The following is a 5,690-nucleotide window of genomic DNA, read 5'->3' as shown; positions in this document are numbered from 1 at the left end:
CCAGTCACCAGTTGAAACGACATCTGGATTTGTTTGAGTTTTTGTGCAGAGACCCGCTGCACCAGCTGAAACAGCTGCACTGGTGACTCGTGGCACTTTTCTGCCCAAGAATCTCCTGGTCTGTAGGCAGTAAAAATCCGTTTGGAAATGGAGTGATCACTCACCCTCTATGTTTCTGCTGGGAACTGCAATCCACAGATGTTCCTATTCAGCCATCTTGGATTCTCCCTCTGCAGTATCAGGTCTTTAATTTATTTCAACAATGTTTTTTAGTTTTCACTGCGGAAGCCTTGAACTTTTTGGGTTAAGTGTTTCTGAGTAGTTTACTCCTTGTGTGTTATTGTAAATGTAATTATTTTCTTAATTTCATTTTCAGATTATTCATTGTTTTATATATATAGAAATAATACTGATTATTTGTACATTGATCTTATATCATTAACCTTACTGAGCTTCCTTATGTTCCTTATGTTTGCATTTAAGATGCAAAGTATAGAAATTTTAATGTAAAATAGGTACTTATTCATGGTAATGAGCTAGATATTGATATGACACATTTTTCCCCAGATAATATACATTTACTATTTCCAATATGTTAGACTATGAAAGGGGTTAGAGAGAAAGCTTTAAATACTCAATTTAGATAAATAAAACATTTATTGATCATTTATTCTATAAACTTTATGTTTGCGCACATTTATTCTATGAACTTTATGTTTGTACACATTTTATCCTCATCACAGTGCTATAAGGTAAATATGATTATCTCCATTTTATAGATGAGAAAAGTGGGTCACAGAGAAGTTAAGTAACTTGAGCAAGGGGACATGACTAGAAAATGGGTCTATGTTTCATGGTCCAGTGTTCTTTTTTTAACTATGATATCATGTTTTCCCTTGAAATGATGTGGAAATATATCTATAAAAAACTTTCACAGTAGATGAAGTGCAGTCAAAATTTCTCAGTACTTTCATTGTCCTGCCTCAATTGCAAAGAAGACCAAAATGTCTGACAGCCCTGAAGACTTCAAACATACACCTATGAAAGGAAAACCTCCTCTGAGCAAAATAGTCATATGCTTAGTTTTTCACATTTTTACAAAATTAACTTTTAATTCTAGAACAGCTTAGATGAATTAAAAAGTTATAAAGATCGTACAGAGAGTTTCTATATACTCTTTTTGTTTTCATGGTTTCCTAGATGTCTACTGTCATTCTAATCCTTGTTTCTCTTGGTAAGGTGTGTTTTTTTTTCTCCAAGTTTTTCTACTTGTCTTTTTTTCTGTAGTCTGAGTATAATACACCTAGGCACTTTGTTTGATACTTATCCAATTTGATGTTCTTGAGCTTCCTGGATCAGTAGATTGGCACGTTATTAATTTTGGAAAATTCTTGGCCATTATTATTCAAACATTTCTTCTGCTTTATCCTCCCTTTCTCCTCCTCCTGGCATTCAAATAATATACATATAGCACCTGTTGAAATTGTCCCATTAGTTCTTGAATATTCTAAGTGTTTTTTTCTTTTCTTTCTTTTTTTTTTTTTTTTTGCATTTTAGTTTGAAAATTTGATCTATCTTCAAGTTCACTGATTTTTTTCTTTTGTCATATATGGCCTACTGATGAGTCTGTCAAAGACATTTTTAATTTTTATTCCAGGTTCATTGAGCTATTATTAACAAACAAAAACTGTATTGATTTAATATATACATTATACACATAGATACAGTTTTTGTTTGTCAATAATAGCTCAATGAACCTGGATATAAATTGCAGATACATTGTGAAATTATTATCACAATCAAGCCTATTAATATATTGATCACCTCATATAGTTGCTTATTTTTTATGTAACATTTAAAAGCTACTCTATTAGTAAATTTAAAACATACAATACAGTATTATTAACTAGAGTTACCATGCTTACATTAGATCTCTTGAACTTATTCATTCCGCATGACTAAAACTTTATACCCTTTGATCAATAGCTAAAACTTGGTACCCTTTGACCTATTTCCTCCACCGAACAGCCCATGGAAATGAGCATTTTATTCTCAGCTTCTTTAACTGTCTAAAATTCCACATATAAGTGAGATTATAACTTTCTTTAAGTTTAAATCTCACTTATAAGTGAGATTTGACTTTCTTTAACTCTAAAATTCCACTTACAAGTGAGATTATGAGACATTTGTTTTTTAGTGCCTGACTTATTTCCCTTAGCATAATGGTCTCCAGGTTAATCTACATTGTTGCAAATGGCAGGATTTCCTTCTTTTTTTTTTTTTTTTTTTTTTTAAATATGGAACGCTTCACGAATTTGCGTGTCATCCTTGCGCAGGGGCCATGCTAATCTTCTCTGTATCGTTCCAATTTTAGTATATGTGCTGCCAAAGCGAGCACGATTTCCTTCTTTTTTAAGGATGAATAATATTCCATTGTATACATTTGCCACATTTTCACTCATCCCTTAATGAACACTTAGGTTGATTCCATATCTTGGCTATTGTGAATAATTCTGCAACAAACATGAAAGTGTAGATGTCTCTTTGAGATAATGATTTTATTTCCTTTGGGTATATACCCAGAAGTGGGATTGCTGAATCATATGGTGGTTCTATTTTCAACTTTTTAAGGCACCTCCATACAGTTTTCCATAATGACTGTACCAATTTTCATTCCCACCAAGATTATACAAGGGTTACCTTTTCTTCAAATCCAAATTAATACTTACTATGTTTTTTTCTCTTTGATAGTAGCCATTCTAACAGGTTAGTAGCCATTCTAACTTGAGTTGCTGTGATGACTGAATGTTGAATTGCTGTGTGGTATTGAGCATTATTTTAATATACCTGTTGGTCATTTTATGTCTTCTTTTGAAGAATGTTTATTCAGTTACATCATTCATTTTTTAAGAAATTTGTTTTTGTTTTCTTGCTATTGAGTTTCATACATGTTTTGAATATTAACCCCTTTGAGATACATGGTTTACAAATATGTTTTTCTCATTCTATAGGTTGATTATATCTCTGTGCTCTCGATTGTATCCTTTTCTGTGGAGAAACATTTTAGTTTGATGAATTCTTGTCTGTCCATTTTTGCTTTTGTTGTATATTTTGGGGATAATAGCCAAAATATTATGGCTAGTTCAACATCAAGAATATTTTTCCTATGTTTTATCCTGGTAATTTTAGCTTCAGATCTTACATTTAAGTCTTTAAAATATTTCTCTTTGTTTTTTGTACATGGTGTGAGACAAGGGTCCAATTTCATTGTTCTGCATGTTGATATCCCATTTTTCCAACACCAATTATTGAAGAGATTATCCTTTCTCCATTATGTATTCTTGAGGCCTTTGTTGAACATCAATTGGCTAAATACAGTGTGGATTTATTTCTGATATCTCTACAAAAAATAAATTCCATTTGTTGAAATTCTGTTTTTATACCAGCACTATACTGTTTTGATTGTTAGAGCTTTTGTAGCATATTTTGAAATCAGGTATTGTGATGTCTCCATCTTTGTTCTTCTTGCTCAAGATTAATATGGCTATTAGTAGTCTTTTGTGGTTCCATATGAAGTTTAGAATTTTGTTTTCTGTTTCTGTAAAAAATGCCATTGGAATTTGTATAGGGATTGCACTTAATCTGTGGATAATGTTGAGTTATATGAACATTTAAAAATATTAATTTTTAAAATGTGAAAACAGAATATGCTTCCATTTATCTGTGTCTTCTTCAATGTCTTTCATCAATATTTTACAAGTTTTACTTTATAGACCTTTCACCTCTTTGGATAAATTTATTACTAAGTATTTTTGTGGCTAATATAAATGGGACTATTTTCTTAATTTCTTTTTCAGATGGTTTCTTGCTAGTGTATAGAAATGCAACTAATTTGTGTATGTTGATTTTGTGTTCTGCAATTTTGCTAAATTTATTTATTAATCTTAACAGGTTTTCCTGTGGGTTTTTTTTTTTTTTTTTTTTTTTGAGACGGAGTTTCACTCATGTTACCCAGGCTGGAGTGCAATGGCGCGATCTCGGCTCACCACAACCTCCGCTTTCTGGGTTCAGGCAATTCTCCTGCCTCAACCTCCCGAGTAGCTGGGACTATAGGCACGCACCACCATGCCCAGCTAATTTTTTGTATTTTTAGTAGAGATGGGCTTTCACCGCATTGACCAGGATGGTCTCAATCTCTTGACCTCGTGATCCACCTGCCTCGGCCTCCCAAAGTGCTGGAATTACAGGCTTGAGCCACCGCGCCCGGCCTTCTTGTGGGTTCTTTAGGGCTTTCTATGTATAAGTATGTCATTTATAAACAGGGACAATTTAACAATTTAACTGCTTCTTTTGTGATTTGTGTGACTTTTAGATCTTTCTCTTGCCTAATTGATCTGGCTAGGTCTTCTAGTACTATGTAGAATAGGCTTGGCAAGAGAGAGCATCCTTGTCTTAGAGGACTCCTGATCTTAAAATAAAAGCCTCAGTTTTTCACCATTGAATATGTTAGCTGTGAGTTTACAATATATCACCTTGTTTATGTGGAGATACGCTTATTCTATACCTAATTTGTTGATTTTTTTTTAAATCAAGAAAATATGTTGAATTCTGTAAAATATGTCTATAGAGATGATCATTGGTTTCTGTTCTTTATTTTATTATGTGATATATTTGTTTACGTCAAGACATCATTGCATCCCTGAGGTAAATCCAACTTGATTATGTTGAATGTCCCTTTTGGATTTGGTTTGCTATTATTAATAATTTGTTGAAGATTTTTTCATCTATATTCATCAGGAATATTGCCCTGTAATTTCCTTTTCTTATAATGTCCTTGTCTGGCTTTGGCATCAGGGTGATCCTGGCCTTGTAAAAGAAGTTTGGAAGTATTCCCTCTTTTTCTTTCTTTTGGAAGCGTTTAAGAAGAATTAGTATTAGTTCTTTTTTAAGAAAGAACTTAAAAATAGGGCATCCTACAAGACAAGGATTCCCTATTTTGCCAAGTCTATTTAACAGTACTGGAAGACTCAAATCATAAAGGAAGAAGTTAAATTTTCCCTGTTTGGTAGAATTCAGCAGTAAAGCCATCAGGTCCTGGGTTTTCTTTGATGAGAGATTTGTAATTACTGATTCAATCTCCTTTTTCATTATTGGTCTGTTCAGATTTTCTATTTCTTTATGATTCAGTCTTGGGAAGTTATGTGTCTAGAAATTTATCCATTTCTTCTAAATTATTCTATTGGTGTATAATTTTTCATGGTAGTCTTATGATCCTTCGCATTTCTGTAGTAGCAGTCATAATGCCTTCTCTGTCATTTATATTTATATTTAATTTTTCTCTTTTTTCTTAAGTTAGCTAAATATTTGTCAATGTTGTTTATCTTTTCAAAAATCCAGCTTTTAATTGAATTGATCTTTTCTGTTTTTTTCTGTATCTAATTCACTTATTTCTTCTCTGATCATTACTACTTTCTTCCTTTTGCTAACTTTGGACTTACTTTTTCCTTCTTTTCCTAGTTTCTGGAGGTGTAAATTTAAGTTGTTTATTTGAGATTGTTGTCTTTTCTTAATGTAGACACTTATCACTATAAACTTATTTCTCAGAACTGCTTTTGTTGTATTCCCATTTCTGTTTTCCCAGGATATTATTTGACTACCTTTCAATTTCTTCTTTGACCCATTGGTTGTTT

At 32.3% G+C, this 5,690-nt stretch overlaps 1 non-coding gene across 1 annotated transcript; it reads right to left on the bottom strand.

Moving 5' to 3' along the window:
* Positions 1-2,291: 2,291 nt before the first annotated feature.
* LOC116554073 lies at positions 2,292-2,398 on the bottom strand. The gene has a single exon (XR_004270037.1). It is a non-coding gene; the product is annotated as a U6 spliceosomal RNA (small nuclear RNA).
* Positions 2,399-5,690: the final 3,292 nt, after the last annotated feature.

Source organism: Sapajus apella, unplaced genomic scaffold, assembly GCF_009761245.1.
Source record: "Sapajus apella isolate SASKATOON/1434 unplaced genomic scaffold, GSC_monkey_1.0 scaffold1, whole genome shotgun sequence".
Taxonomy (NCBI): domain Eukaryota; kingdom Metazoa; phylum Chordata; class Mammalia; order Primates; family Cebidae; genus Sapajus; species Sapajus apella.
This window is presented reverse-complemented; position numbering and strand designations above follow the sequence as displayed.